The sequence below is a fragment of the Nannospalax galili genome, unplaced genomic scaffold, assembly GCF_000622305.1.
Source record: "Nannospalax galili isolate Female #2095 unplaced genomic scaffold, S.galili_v1.0 scaffold402, whole genome shotgun sequence".
NCBI classification, from domain to species: Eukaryota; Metazoa; Chordata; class Mammalia; order Rodentia; family Spalacidae; genus Nannospalax; species Nannospalax galili.
In genome coordinates, this window is record NW_008348875.1 from 3,768,397 (window position 1) to 3,784,111 (window position 15,715).

At 37.8% G+C, this 15,715-nt stretch overlaps 1 pseudogene; it reads left to right on the top strand.

Annotated features, from left to right (window-relative positions):
- Positions 1-13,860: 13,860 nt before the first annotated feature.
- LOC103744386 lies at positions 13,861-14,404 on the top strand (annotated as a pseudogene).
- Positions 14,405-15,715: the final 1,311 nt, after the last annotated feature.

The following is a 15,715-nucleotide window of genomic DNA, read 5'->3' on the forward strand; positions in this document are numbered from 1 at the left end:
AAAACATTACCATTGAAATCTACCTGATGACTTTATATCCCTGAAATCTACCTGATGAGCTCAGAAAGTAATCGACTGTGACTAGTAATAATCAGATATATAGAGATTAGAAACACATGTGCAAACATCTTAATGTCAATTGCATTAAAAATGAATTTTTCTGTGTGAAACTGTGTATTTTCATAATGAAATTGGAGATCTTTTTTAAAGGTTAATACCTCATTTAATTTTATGTCTTATAGGTTTATACTGAGTACAATATTGTATAACTGTAATGAAAAAGATGCATCTTAGCTCAGAAAATTGTTATTGAATATGTCAATGCTGTTGTAATGAAATACTTCTTCTAAGTATGTGGCTATTAAATAAATAATTTTAAAAAATAAAAAACATTTAAAGAATAATAAAATACTTAAAAAAAATAAATAAATAAACTGATATATTTTGATGTCAAGTTGACAAAGGGTGATGGTTAATTAATCTTCACTGACACCTTTATTAGATTAAGAATCACCTGGGAGATTGATTGGTGAGGCCCATCTTGAGTCCTGTAAAAGCATTTACAGAGAGAATTGACATGTGGGATATTAACTGAGGGAGGAAGCCCTACCCCAAATATGGATGGAACCACCCACAGACTGAGGGCCTCAATGGAAAAAATAAGTAAATAAAATTCAGACTCATAACACCAAAATATATCCAGGTTTTAATAAAAAATCACATATACCAATAACGAGGAAGATCTCCTATGGAATAAGAAAAGACTACAAACATGTCAATATCAATATGCCACAAAGGATAGAATAGCCTAAGAATTACAATTCAGCCATTGGTGAAAATGTTTCAAGCAATATGAAACTGTGACAAATGAAAAAAGAGATTGTCTCAGCAAAGAAATAGAAGATATAAAGAGGAGAAACTGGGGATTTTAAAGATAAAAAGAATAGAAAATATAAGAATTGATTTATGCCTTAAAAGAATGGAGGAGACAACTGTAATCCCAGCACCTGGGAGGCAGAGGCAGGCAGAGATTTCTGAGATTGAAGCCAGCCTGGTCTACATGTTGGATTTCAGGCCAGCAACATGGAGACCTTGTCTCAAAAAGATGAAAGAAAGAAAAAAGAAAGAAAGAAAGAAAGAAAGAAAGAAAGAAAGAAAGAAAGAAAGAAAGAAAGAAAGAAAGAAAGAAAGAAAGAAAGAAAGAAAGAAAGAAAGAAAGAAAGAAAGAAAGAAAGAAAGAAAGAAAGAAAGAAAGAAAGAGAAAAGAAAAGAATGGAGGTGTGGAGCAGGAGGGGAAAAGCAGAGCCTCAAAGGCAGGGGGACTACATTGTCTCAAAAGAAAGAAGAAAAAAGTGAGTCCTAAATTTTTTTTTAATTAGATAAAATTTTCTAAAATGTGGCAAACTGAAATGTAAAACTACAAACTCCAGAAACTAATGAACCCTAAACAGGATAATTTTAGATAGATCCACACTGACACTAAGACTCGTCTAATTTCTGAATGCCAAACACAAAGAAAACATCTTGGACAAGAGAAAAACAATGTGTTATCAAGGGAGAGAACAATTGGGCCCGTAGTTGATTTCTCACTGGAAACACACAGGCAGTACAATAAAATAGCACAACATTTTTCAGGTGCTAAAAGTATTCATCCCAAAATCCTATGTCCAACAAAGAAATTCTTCAAGAAAAAAGGAGAAATCAAGATCATCTCAAATGAAGGAAAATTAGGAGGATTTGTCCCCAGGAGATCTATTCAAAAGAATGACTACAAGAAGTTCTCTAATTACAAAACAAATTACAAAAAGAACTCATAAGGAAGTCTGAAACATCAGGAAGAAAAAAACACAATAAAAGAGAGAATACTGCAGATACAAGAGAATTTCTTTCTCCTCTTGAGTTTTCTGAATGACGTTTGATTGTTGAAACAAAACTTTTACCACCATCTGATGTGGTTCTCAGTATAGGCAGAGAAAAACACGTTATTGGAAGTGGGTGAAAGGATGTAACGAGAGGTAAGTTTTCTACTTTTCACTGATAAATTCTTAACACCAGTAGACTTCAATAAAATATGTATGTAGTATCCACAGCAACCATAGAACCTGCTATACAGTGATGTACTTTCAAAAGCATTATATATATAAAGAAAAAATCATAAAAATGTTCCTAGAACACATAGTATGCCAGGAGAAAAATATGAATTTGCTGCTCACCATAATTATAGAATTCAACTGGCTAAACATTGCCTCTGAGCAGAGCAGAATGTTGATTTTATACTTTGGAGGGGGCTAACATGGAGTTTGAAGATCGGGGTAAGAGCCTGATATTATTTGTAGAAGCATGGTTAAGTCTGATGAGGTCCTTTACTGATTTCAGCCACTAGTGTTTCATCCATGGTTGACTGGATGACTTTTAGAAGTAAGGAACTGGTGCCAATTGGCTGGATGGTGAGTATGTATTTCCTGAAGAGAGTTGCTTTGATCTCTGGAATAGGTCTTTAATTGGCTGATAGATTATTATCATGGATACTGACATTTTCATTACTTCCTAAATTTGTACTAACTGTTCTAGTCTGACTAGTTTTCCCATTGAAAATGTGAGTTTTAAGGTTTATTGCTAATTTTGCTAGTCTTGGCCCCATCACAAAAGTATATCTGGGTTGACGAAGTAGACTAGAGAATGATTTTGGAAAGATTAGAAGGTATCCCTTTCGTCTACTCATGACTAATATTCAGGTTCCAAAAACAATAGCTACCCTCCATCCACACACACCTACTATATTGTTAGGTCTTTCCTTACTTACAACATTCATGTGTATCTGTGGAGGGTTACCAGTCTTGTAGCCATGTAAGTGGATATATGTCCAAGATCTAGCCAATCATAAAATTACAGTCCTTTGATTACAATGATTGGTCCAGAAATAAACACATCATTCAGGTTGAGTCAATTTAAATCTTTCCTTGGAATTTTAAGTATGAGTGATGAGACAATTTCCTTTTTCTCCTAGATCCTTCAACAGAATTATTGTAAGACTCAAGCTTCCATGGTTGGGTTCACCTTTGCCAACAGAAAGCCTGTCTGCAGGCAAGAAGAAGAAGATATCAGCAGAGAAAAGCAGGGATGAGAAATAGGCCCGGGACTGGGTAGGAGAGCATCACTGACAGCCTGCGGTACCCCATTTCCATATACCGGAGGCCAATGCCCTCTGTCTTTCTTGATTTCATAAGGTAATAAATTCAAACTGCTTTAACTAGTTTGAATTTGAAATTTGGGAAGAAAAGCTAGAAAAAGAAAAATCTTTATGATTCCCTGACACTCTAGAGGCCACAATGAAGCAGAGCAAATTTAGGCCTTCAGTCCAAGGCAGCATGCCTTCTTCACAGGCTGGATTTTGTAAAAGCTACTTTAGGCTGCAGTGATGAGGATCCCACAGCTTCAGGAAGCTGTTGCCTTGACAAGGAAGATCATGGCAATAATCTAAATAACCAACTCTGCACATCCCAGCTTATTAAACTATGGGATGCAACTTTTGCCAAGCATGAGGGACTATGAAAATTTTGGCAACAGTAAAATGTTTCTGAGTGTGCAACAGCCAAAAATTAATTCAAATCTCAAACACATAATGAATCTGAGGCATCTGAGGTAGTGCTCAACCAGTTGCATTGAGTGACATCACTGATTTGACCACACAGCTGTACACTTTACATTGCATGTCATCGTGCCACACGACAGAACAGCCTGAAGCACCTCTGCTCAGATTTAAGACTATGATATGTTACAAATTTCAGTGGTTTGGTGTACATGTAAAGTTTTCTGCTTTAAAAATGGTTTAATTATGGAAAAAAAGACATAATATTTTTCTACTATCATTTTGCAGGAATGTATCAAGTCAGCATATATAGGCGAGCGCGCGTGCTGGGCACCCGGGGTCCCGCACGCACTCTCGGGATGGCACGGCGGGTCCACAGGCTTCTCCGCTGTGCACCTGGATGAAGGCGAGTCTGGCCCTGCAAGCTTCTCTGGCGGGCCGCGTTCTGTGGCACCGCGGCTCGTGTCTCCTGGATGCGGCGGCTGGCTGCAGCTTTTGGTGGTGAAAGTTCCTCCGCTGCTGGAGCGTAGTCCAGCCGAATTCCGCCCTTAATTCACCCATGTACCTTCCTCAGGAAGCAAGGTCCACTGGCCACTGGACCGCACGGGAAGAGTACGAGGACAGCGAAAGCTAGGAATGTCTGCAAGTCGATAATGGAGGAGTGCTGCCCCCAGGGGAGACTAGATTGCAGGCAGGAGACACAGACTCAGTCTACAGCTCTTTATTCCAAGTCTCAGTGACCCAGTGATCCTGCTCTAGTTCCAGCTCCGCTTCTAGCCCCCAATATTGAGAGAAGACTAGGATATTTATACCATGGGGGTAGTGGTAAAAGCTTTGGCTGATAGATACTTTGTGAGACATTCTATTTGCATATGGAAGAGGGTTTCTGCCATGCTGCCAGACTGCTGACTACCTGAAAAATCACACAGGGAAGCATGGTAAGGTACTCTGCTGAAAGGAGTCTCAGCACATGATTCTGAGCTGCATGAGCTGTCTGGACATGAAGGGACTTCTACTTCACAGCAGGGGCCCCCAACAAGCATAACTTATAAATTTATTTTTACTTTATGTGTATGAGTGTTTTGCCTTCATGTATTTAAGTACACCATGTTCATACAGTGCCTGCAGAAGCCAGAAGATGGTGTTGGAGCCCCTGGAACTGGAGTTACAGATGGTTGTTAGTGGCCATATGAGTGCTGATAATTGAACCCAGGTCTTCTGCAAGTAGTCAGTGCTCTCAACCACTGAGCCATCTCTCCAGCCCCAAGTTGGCAAAATGTTTGATTTTAAAATTTTCTGTTTGATGTGCTGACTTGACTTTCATTAAAAATCATTCAATGAGTTTTGGCTTGGAACTAGGACAGAATTTCCAACAATTTCTGAAGTAGTACTAAATATACTTCTCTTATGTGTTTTACTACGCAGTTATGAGTGCCATTCTTGTCAGTGATGACTATAAAATAAAAGCATCAGTCAACTCTGAAAAACATCAAAGATGTTCTCCTTCCATCTCAAATATTTAGCCAAGATTGAATTCTTTATCTAGAAATCAGCATAGTTATCTTGACCTCCACATGTAAGCTGTGGCATGTACACACACACACACATACACACACACACACACACACACACACACACACAATAAATAATATAATTTTAAAAAATGTTAAAGCCTTGATCTGTGGGGTCATTCCTGTAAATTTGGATTTGGGGGTTGGTGAGATGGTTTGGAGGATAAAACCAAGCCTGACAACATGAGTTCAGTCCCTGGGACACATGGTACAAGGATAACACTAACTCCTGCAAGTTGTTCTCTCATCTCTACAAGAGCAATGGCATGCTTGCTTCCCCTACCCCAGAAATAAATCAATAAAAAATAAATATCAAACAAGCACATTTATCTCACTGGTATGCAAATTTGCTCTCATCTTTAATAAATGATAACATTTTACATACAATGAAGAATTGCTTTTTCATATTTTTATAACTTATTACCAATCTTATTCTTATTTGTATACTTACTTTATGTACCTATAAGCCTAGAGTTATATAAATTCCTCAGGTGAAAGGGTCACAAGTGGTAACAGTTTAAGAAGCACTGCCCTAGACGGCAAGGTTATCCCCATGGTTTTTCTGTGGAAGGCTTTCTGCTAGTGTGTCTCACACCCAGCTGTCCCAAGTTGAAGAACTCTTCCTAGCTTTATTAGTGACCATGTTCTATGTGAGTTCTCTTCAATCACATGGTGAGGTTTCCTGAGTAAAGCCAGTTCCTTTTGTTCTAGAACCCTATGTACTTGGCACATTCCTCTATTGTGTCACCCTATGGAATTTTGTTGCCTGAGTACTGTTCTATGACTGCCTCTCTCAATAGACTGACAGGGACTATGTCTGACTTACTGGTGTGTACCTAGTGCTCATCAACATGCTCTGTTATCTGTTAGACTGTCAGTAAACATTTCATGAATGTATGGATGGGTATTGAATCTATCCCTCAATGACTAGTCAAATACTTGTGAAATAAGTAAATGACAATTGTTGAAACTCTTAAAAAATTCTGGGGTGGAGGTATCTAATTCCTCATCTAACAACCAGCATTTCAGAGATCAAATGTGATTGGGTTCAAGACTTGATAAGTTCTATTCCTTCCTGTGGAGAAAGGAGAAAGTCCTTTTGTTGTCACATGAGCTGGAGAAGACAGTTCTTCAATGTTTTGATAGAGCAGTACAGTGGTTTAAACAAGAAATGCCCCCATAGGCTCATGTATTTGAACACTTGGTCCCCCAGCTGGGGAGTTTGTGGAACTTTTGCTGGAGAAAGTGTGTCCCTGGCACGGGTTCTGAGCACTTATTGATCGCTCCACTTCTGGTTGCTCTCTCTGTGTCCTGTGTGAAATTGACACGCCGTCTCTCAGCTTCTTGCTCCTACCTCCATGTGCTTCTCCACCATTATGGAGTCTAACCATCTGGAGAAGTAAGCCAAAATAAACTCCAAGTTTCTTTGTTCGTATTTCACCACAGCAACAGAAAAGCAACTAACACAGCAGCTCCAGCAGCTCACCCAAGCTTTTGCCACTGGAAAAAGGAGGTCAATCCTCAAAATGATTTTCTTCTAGTCCTTTGGGGGTCCTGTATGCCTACTTGCTAAGCCCAGTGTGTTCATTTTCTTGGTGCTGTTACAACAGTTACTACAAATTCAGTGGATTTAGAGCAGGACAAATGTATTTTTTCACAGTTCTAGAAGTAATTAGACTGAAGTCACCTCACCATGCCAAATTGAAGGTGTCGGCAGGGTTGCACTCATTCCAGAGGCTCTGGAGAGATAATCCATTCCTTACCTTTTCAACTTCTCTTTTTAGGATTTTTGTATTGAATTTTTATGATTTTCATCCAATATATTTGTATTGCATTTACATTCCTTCCTCTATCCCCAACTCCCCTTTCTACACTCCCCCACCCAATTTAATGCATTCTGCTATATATGTGTACCTAGTGGTCATCATTATGTTGTTATCTGCTAGACTGTCAGTAAAATTTTCATGAATACATACAGAGAAAGAGAGAGAGAGAGAGAGAGAGAGAGAGAGAGAGAGAGATCAGTGTGGATCCATCCATTGGAGCCTTATTAACCTACAAAGAATCACACCTTTGAAAGAGACTGACTCTCCCCCTCCCAGCAGCCATTGGTGGCCAATAGTCCCTCAGGTAGGGTTGGAGTTTCTTACCCACTTCCCCATGCCTAAGCTAGGCTTTTGTCTACCTGAGCTTACATGAGAGTTGTACATGCTATCATTATTGTTCTGAGTTCATATGAGTAACTTCTAATGGCTGTCTTTCTTCCCTTATGACCTCTTCTTCTACCTTCAAAGCACATCCCTCCAATGTCAGCATGACACCACTGCACCACTTCCTCTCACTGTGTCTTTCCTCTATGGGCCCTGGTGATTGTATTGAATATGACCAACAAACTATGATAGCTTTCTTGTCTCAATAATCTCAGTGAATCTCACCTGCAGATTCCTCTGCTATGGACAGTGACATAGTCAGAGGTATGGAAATTAGAATGTATGCATGTTTGACACCTCCCATACTCAGTTAAGTAAACCAGCATGTCTATTCTGAGGCCCAAATGTGGCCACTCAGATTCCCTACCTAGTTACCAATGTCTGAGATTCTCCATATTAGTAGTAGAATTATTTCTTCCTTTATGTGCCATACACAGAGGGTTGCTCAGATCAAAATAAAAGTTCTAATTGTTGGGGGCTGGAGAGATGGCTCAGCGGTTAAAATCACTAGTTGTTCTTGCAGAAGACCCAGGTTCAAGTCCCAGCACCCACATGGCAGCTAACAACTGTCCATAACTCCAGTCTCAAGGGATCCAACAGCCTCTTCTGACCTCTGTGGGCATTGCACGTCACAAGTGCACTTACCTACATGCAGGCAATTCACACACACACATAAAAAAAGAAAAAAAAATCTAATTGTTATCCAAACATTAGGCAATTCATCACTAAGATGAAATACCACAGGTGCCAAATAAGAGATTATTCTAACTATAACAGAATATAGGTCTGTGTGCAAAGACCATCAGATTCCTCCCAGACCTCCCCAAACAGCTCTATACTGTGATATGATAGCTGCAGGATGAAGGCAATGGAGGAGGGAAGTTGGGTTTGTAGAGCACAGGGGATGTCAGACAGCTGTGTTTGCTGGGACGCTTCTATATTCTGCAGATGTTAGGACTGCTGCTCTAATTGTATTCACATTCATGTTCATTGGAGATTCAAAATACTGGGAATATTTGCTCCATTAAGAACTCCCAAGCAGAGCTGGAGATCATGGCTCTGTAGTTAAGAGCACTGGCCTCTCTTGTAGAGGACCCAGGTTCAAAAGTTCCCAGAAACCACATGACAGCTAACAACCATCATTAACTCCAATTCTAGGGGTCTCAATGCCTTCTGGCCTCTGTGGGCATTGCATGACATAGGTGTACTTACATACATGCAGTCAAAACACTCATACACATAAAAATTAAAATTAACTAATTTTAATTAAAATTAAGAAACCCCAAGCAAATAAAAGGATTGTAATATTGTTGACCAACTGGGATACCAATTCATTGAGAGTCAATGAGTGTCTGGGACCAGCTTTTGACTAGGTCACACTGGTGTGTCACAGGTTGGCTGAGACAGCAAGTAGCTGGGATTAGACATATCTCCTTAGACATTATTCCTCCTCAAAACTCAAAACTTCAAAAAGCTTTGGGTTAGTACTCTCAACAAATATATAACCTGATGATCTTGATCAAATCAAACCCTGTGTCTTCATCTGGGAAAGAGACAGCCCTTTACAGGGATCTAAATATCAAGACTAAAAAGCGGGCATTGTCTCAGAGACTAGTGACCAACCAGAATCTGAGGGTGACAGGGTTTCTTTCCTCTCCTCTTTTGGCTTGTCCCCTACACCATCGTTTGGGAAGATGTCCAGGGGTTGTGGGATAAGTTGGGTAAAAGCCTCCAATAACTCAGGTTGTGTCTGTTTTGGGAAAAAAACAACTCCCTGGTCAACAATTGGTGAGAGAAGTTACTTTAGGATGAGCTAGGCAGACCAGTGCTTGTCCTTGTCTGGCTTTAACAGCAAGTGTATCTACCTTCAAGTCCTTTCTTAAGAACATTAGGTGAGTTTTGCTGACAGTAAAACACAAAGCAGTGCAATTATGGAGGACTGGATAGGCTTTGGTGATAAATTTCAATGCCTGGCGATGATAGATGATGGTGTTCATGGTTTATACTGTTATCTGAAAACATAATTTTGATGCTTACAAAATGCATTTGAAAGTCAGTGAAGAAAAATGAAATCCATAGATGCCAGCTCCTGGTGGAAGTTATTTAAAATGTCTTTCTTACTAAAATATGCTATCTAAAGTCTTTTCATATATATTTCTTTCAGATACATATTAAGAAAAACACAAAGTGGCTTTTTCCATTTTTGAATAAAGGAAGGATTTTTTACAAAAGAAAAAAAAAAGAAAGAAAAAGCGCAATGTCACAAAATCTCAGACCAAAAATATTTATTTTCAGGACTAGAAAAGGTGTAACATGGCAATATCAGGAGAAGAAATAAGAAAGGTGGGTCTGGAGAGATGGCTTAGAGGTTAAGAACACTGGCTGCTCTTGCAGAGAACCTGGTTCCCAGCACCTACATGGCAGCTAATACCTGCTCTTAATTCCAGTTCCAGGCCCTCTTCTGGCCTCTGTGGATATTGCATGGCCAGGGTGCATTTGGATACATGTAGGCAAAACACTCATACACATAAAAATAAATAAAATTTTTTTCTGGTCTATTTTGAGACAGAGTCTCTCTGTAGCCCCAGCTGTCCTGGAACTCACAGAGATCCACCTGCCTCTGCCTCCTGAATGCTGGGATTAAAGGTGTGCACCACCATGCCCGGCAATAAATAAATATTTTTTAGAAGGACAAAAGGCATGAATAAAATGCTAAAAAGATGACTGGGGAGTTCCCAAAATTCATGTCAGACACCAAAACACAGATATGAGAATTTCAAGAAAGATACATGTAAAACAAAACAAAAAACCCGCATCAAAAACCACTAAAATGTTCCCCAAAATTAAATGAAAGCAAGAAAAAAAATCACACTAAATTATAATCTTCATGCTTCATAAAATCAAACATTAAGAAAAAACCTTGAAAAATGCAGAGAAGAAAAATCACCTTCCCTCTAAAAGAGCACTCGTACAAGAATTATATCCAACTTCTCCACGCAACAAGAGTGGAATGGAATATTTAGGATGTGAAGGCAAAAATCCTAGGTTAGTAAAACCACCAATCTAGAATTCCACACCATATCAAACTATCCATCAAAAGTAAAAGAGAAATGCAAATTACCTCAAACAAAAGGTGATAGTAGTTGTGCCCAATAGACTTGCACATAGTAACATTCATTAGTTCTTTGAGAGAGAAGAAACTGACATATGTCAAAGACCCAAATCTACATTTAGAAAAGGAATAAGTTAAACCCTTTCATGTTTCTTATTTTCAATTGATGTAACAAATAACAGTTTGATCAAAATGGAGCAGCAGCATTGTTTGGCTATATATGGTTGTCTGTGTGCCTGTGTGTAAGTGAAATTAATGGTAGCAATGCTTGAAGCAACAGGAGGAAGGAATGTAAATATTTTGTTATAATCACTCACTGGCATTACATGTGAGAAGGTATAATATTACTTGAAGAAATGCCCAGCTTATACAAGATGGTGTCTATTAAAGAAATTGAACCAATAATTAATCTCCCCAACCAGAAATCATGAGAGACAAAGAGTTTACTGATGACACAGACCAAATATTTAAGAAAGAAATTATTCTAATTCTCTATAATCTCTTCTAGAAGATAGAAGCGGAAGTTCTCATTCTATTGGGCCAATGTTAACCTACTACCAAAACAAGACAAAGGTATTACAAGAAAATTACAGACCAATTTCTCTTATTAGCAGACAAGATGAATTTAACAACAAAAAATAATGAAAAGAATTATACACCACTACCAAGTGGAACTTATCCCAGGACTGCAAGACTGGTTTAACATTTGAAAATAAACTAATGTGATCAATGTATCAGTGGGTTAAAGGAGAAAATTCACATGATCATGTCCATAGATGCAGAAAAAGCTCTTGACAAAATCTAACATGCTTTCATTATTAAAACCTCTCAGCAAGCTAGGATCAGAGGAGAACTTCCTCACATCTATAAAATGTACCCCAAACCCTAGGCCTAACATGGTTCTTAATGGTGATAAATTCACAACTTTCCTTGTAAAATCAAAGTCAAGGCAAGTCATGACTTTTGAAATCATCTTGGAAGTCCTAGATAATGCAACTAAAAAAGCAAAAATTAGACAGAGTTGGTGGGAAAAAACAAAACTCTTTCTCTAGTCCAGAAAGAAAACTCTTCATTCAAAGATAATATGATTAACAACACAAAAAAATGTGAAAGAATTAACAAAAATACCTCTTCAAATGTAATAAACAATTATAACAACATTTAAGGATAAACACAATATATAAAACTCAGTGACTTTAGTTAATGCCAGGAATGAATAAGCAAACTTTGAAATAAAAAATATACTACCATTTATGATTACACTAAACATTGAACTATATAGGTAAATCAACTAACAAAACATATACAAGGGTTGGAGAGATGACTTAGTAGTTAAGAGCATCCCTTACAGAGGACCCAAGTTTGGTTCCCAATACCTACATCTGGAAGCTCACAACTGCCTGAAACTCCAGCTCCAGGGGATCTGACACCCTCTACTGGCCTCCATAGACAACTGTAGTCATGTGCATGTATATACATACAGACACACACACCTACATATAATTAAAAATAAAAATAAATCTTTAAAAAAACACAAGATATCCAAAAAGACAACTATGAAATTCTGATCAAAGACATCAAAGAACTAAATAAATGAAGAGGAATTTTATGTTCAATGAATGATATACTTAATACTGTCAATGCCACTTTCTCCTAGTTTGATGTGTAAATTCCATTAATAATAATGAAAATCTCATCCATTTATCTGTGGCTACAACAAAGTTTTATAAGTATATGGGAAAGAGAAAGAATAGCCAATTTGATATTGAAAAAAGAAAACGTCAGAAAACTAACACTTACTTCTAGACTTAATATAAACCCAGACTGTGTGGTATTAGAGAAAAGTTGGACAAAATGATCAATTTAACAAAACAGAGAAACCAAAACCAGATTCACATATAATCCATTGATCTTTATCAGAAAAGCAAGGGCAATACAAGGGAAGCAAAAACAGCCTTTTCAACAAATAGTGTTAGAATAACTGAACATGTGAAAATGCATAAATCTAGTCACAGTATTGTGGTTTCAAAATGACTTACGCCTTTAAAGACACAGAAAAATTAGTTTAAATTCAGTCCCCACTGTATTACAAGGGTGGAAATTTAATATGACTATGTATGGTCTTTATAAATGAAGTTTGTGGAAGATTAGTATGAAATAAGGTCATCAAGAGGGTGGTCCCATGATTGAATCCTGGTGACTTTACAGAAGGAGTGGCCAGGATTCACATCTTCCCTGTCTCTCCCTATTTGATGCCCTGTGTTAATGTGATGTCGAGATTTAAATGTGAAATGTTCCCGCAGGTTCATGGGTTTGAACATTTGGTCCCTAACTGAGGTTCTGTTTTGGAATATGGTGAAATCTTCAGAAAATGGCCTTGAAAAAAGAATGAGTCATTGGAGGGGGTGGATCCTATAATTTTATAGCTTGGTTGCACTTCCTGTCTGCTCCCTGCTTCCTAACAACTAAAGCAATATGGCCAGATGCCTCACATTACTGCTGTAGTGTCTTCCCTGACATGATGGATAAGCCCTTCCTCCCTGAAGTTGTTTCTTGTCAGATTGGTTGGTCATAGCAACAAGAATAGTAGTTAATACACTCCGGATGCTGTAAGCCAGGCCATTACCAGGTGTGGCCCCTTGACCTTGAACCAGAACACTAGGACTAATCTCTTTATAACTTATGTTATTAGCAATAAAAAAAGCTGGGCCAAGGCACATATTTTGTACCCTTCTTCAAAAATTAACTCAGCCAGGCATGGTGGCAAATACCTTTAGTGCCAGCACTACACTCAGGAGATAGAGGCAGGTGGATCTCTGTGAGTTTGAAGCCAGCCTGGTCAACATGGTGAGTTCCAGGCCAGCCAGGGCTGCATAGTGAGATCTTGTCTCAAAAAGAAAAAGAAAAGAAAAAGAAAAAATCAACAAAAATTATAAAAGATTTAAATATAAAATGCAAATATCATAAAACAACTAGAAAATAGTGTAAGAGAAAGTCTAGGTGATCCTAGGTATGACAATACCTTTTTAAATATACCAAAGGCATGTCTCATGAAAATTATAATTAATAATCTGATGTCATTTGAATTAAAAACTTCAGCAAAAAACAAGGAAAGGTGAAGAAGACAAGTCACAGCTTGAGAGAATCTTCTCAAAAGACAGATCTAATAAAGGACTGTTGTTCAAACTGTACAAAGAACTTTTAAAACTCAACACTGAGCAACAAATACTTGGCTTTTAAAATGGGTAAAAGAGGCATCTGGAGATGCAGGACCTGTAACCAAGAGCACTGCAGCGGAAATGTCAGTGGCTCGCTTTCATCCTTGCTTTCGTCTCATGCACATGGCAGCAAGGCTCTTCAAGTCTGCAATTTTTAAATATGGCCTCCAATAAAACTACATTGCAAGAAAGGGAAAGAAACAAAATGGAAAGGGTTAAAAAGTTGAAGAGGCAGAGCCTGAAGAATTTGTGGAGGAGAAAGTACTAGATCAATGTGTAGCGAATGAGAAGGTGAAGTATTTCCTGAAGTGGGCGGGATTTACAGATGCTAATAATACTTGGGAACTTGAAGAAAATTTAGATTGCCCAGAGCTGGTTGAAGCATCTCTTAATTCTTAAAAAGCTGTAAAAGAAAAAGATGGTACAAAAAGAAAATCTTTATCTGACAGTGACTCTAATAGCAAAGCAAAAACGAAAAGAGATCCTGTTGGTAAACCAAGAGGCTTTAACAGAGATCTTGATCCTGCAGGAATCATTGGTGCCACAGACAGCAGTGGAGAATTGATTTCTCATGAAATAGAATATTTCAGATGAGGCTGACTTGGTGCTGGTAAAAGAAGCAAATATGAAATGTTCTCAGATTAGAATTGCGTTTTATGAAGAGACTAACTTGGCATTCTTGTCTAGAAGATGAAGCTCAATAATTGTTTGCACTTTTATATTTATATTTATACATATATATATAATATGAAACTTGGCTTTTGAATTCCTACTGTAAAAAAAAGTTCTAAATGAAAATCAAGTTTGATATGTCAGTTTTGAAAGTACTGATATTTGTTGGGGGTTTGGGCATTTTGTTTTGCATTAGAAAGGACTGGTTACTTCGAGCAAATAAAAGCTTTCTGTAGTTGCTTCCTTTAACTATAGGATATTTGATGCCATGGAGTATTTCCTCTACATCGAAGAGCAGCTTTTTCTATAAATGTTTGGGAAATTGTCCAGCTATTACTCAGTCAGAACTTATTTTTAACTGGGATGCAAAAGAACCATTCTGGTTTCGTTTCTATGTGTGTGTATGCATAAAATACTTAACATGACTGGTTTGGTTTGGTTTTTTTTAATAACTCACCAAAACAAAAACCATGGTGATAACATACATTTATGAGATTCTATCATTATGAACAATGGACAAAATCACTTTGATTCAGTTGAAAATTTTCCTGAAGCCATAACCTTCCAAATTAAATAGGTGATTGTGTACTTACTTGAGCAGTTTAGGTTGGATAATTTTAAAAAGCAGTCACATCAGAATTCATGTATATTATCACATGAATTTAGTAGTTCATTTTCAAAATTTGTTGCTACCAACTCTTACACTCAAAGAAACTAGAGAGTGGTTTGTTTCAAATTAGCTAATAAGATTTAAATGGAAGGCTCCTTTAGTGAGCCATTCTTTTACAATAAGTTGAAATCTATGTACTAAAAGGTTATGATTCATTCAATATCTAAGCTCATGGAAATGTAGTTAAGGTTAGAGATGTTGACAGTTTAGGACTACTGCCATGAATGAGTGAACAGACAGTTGGTAATATAAATTATTGACCTGCATGCTTTTTCTTAACCCTGACTCATTCCTTACTGGTAAGCTCAATTTTTTCAATATTTGGGATACTGGTTCAACAGCAGCCAAGAAAATAACTTTGTAGTATCGGAATGTTATCCAACCATTTATTGTTTACTTTATTGTAAATGATGGTGAACAGTGATCAATAAATTGCTTTATATTCTTTTATCTGAAAAATATGGGCAAAAGAGGCACTGGAGAGATGGCCCAGAGGTTGAGAGTGCCTGCCTCACAATCATGAGGACTGGAATTCAGATGCTAGAACCCACATAATGGAGCTGTGTGTCCCATGCACGTCTGTAACCCCAGCTCCACTGGGAGCAAAAACAAAAGGACCACTAAGGTTTGCTGGCTTCTAGCCTGGCAGAGAAAACACATGCCTCAGGTTCAT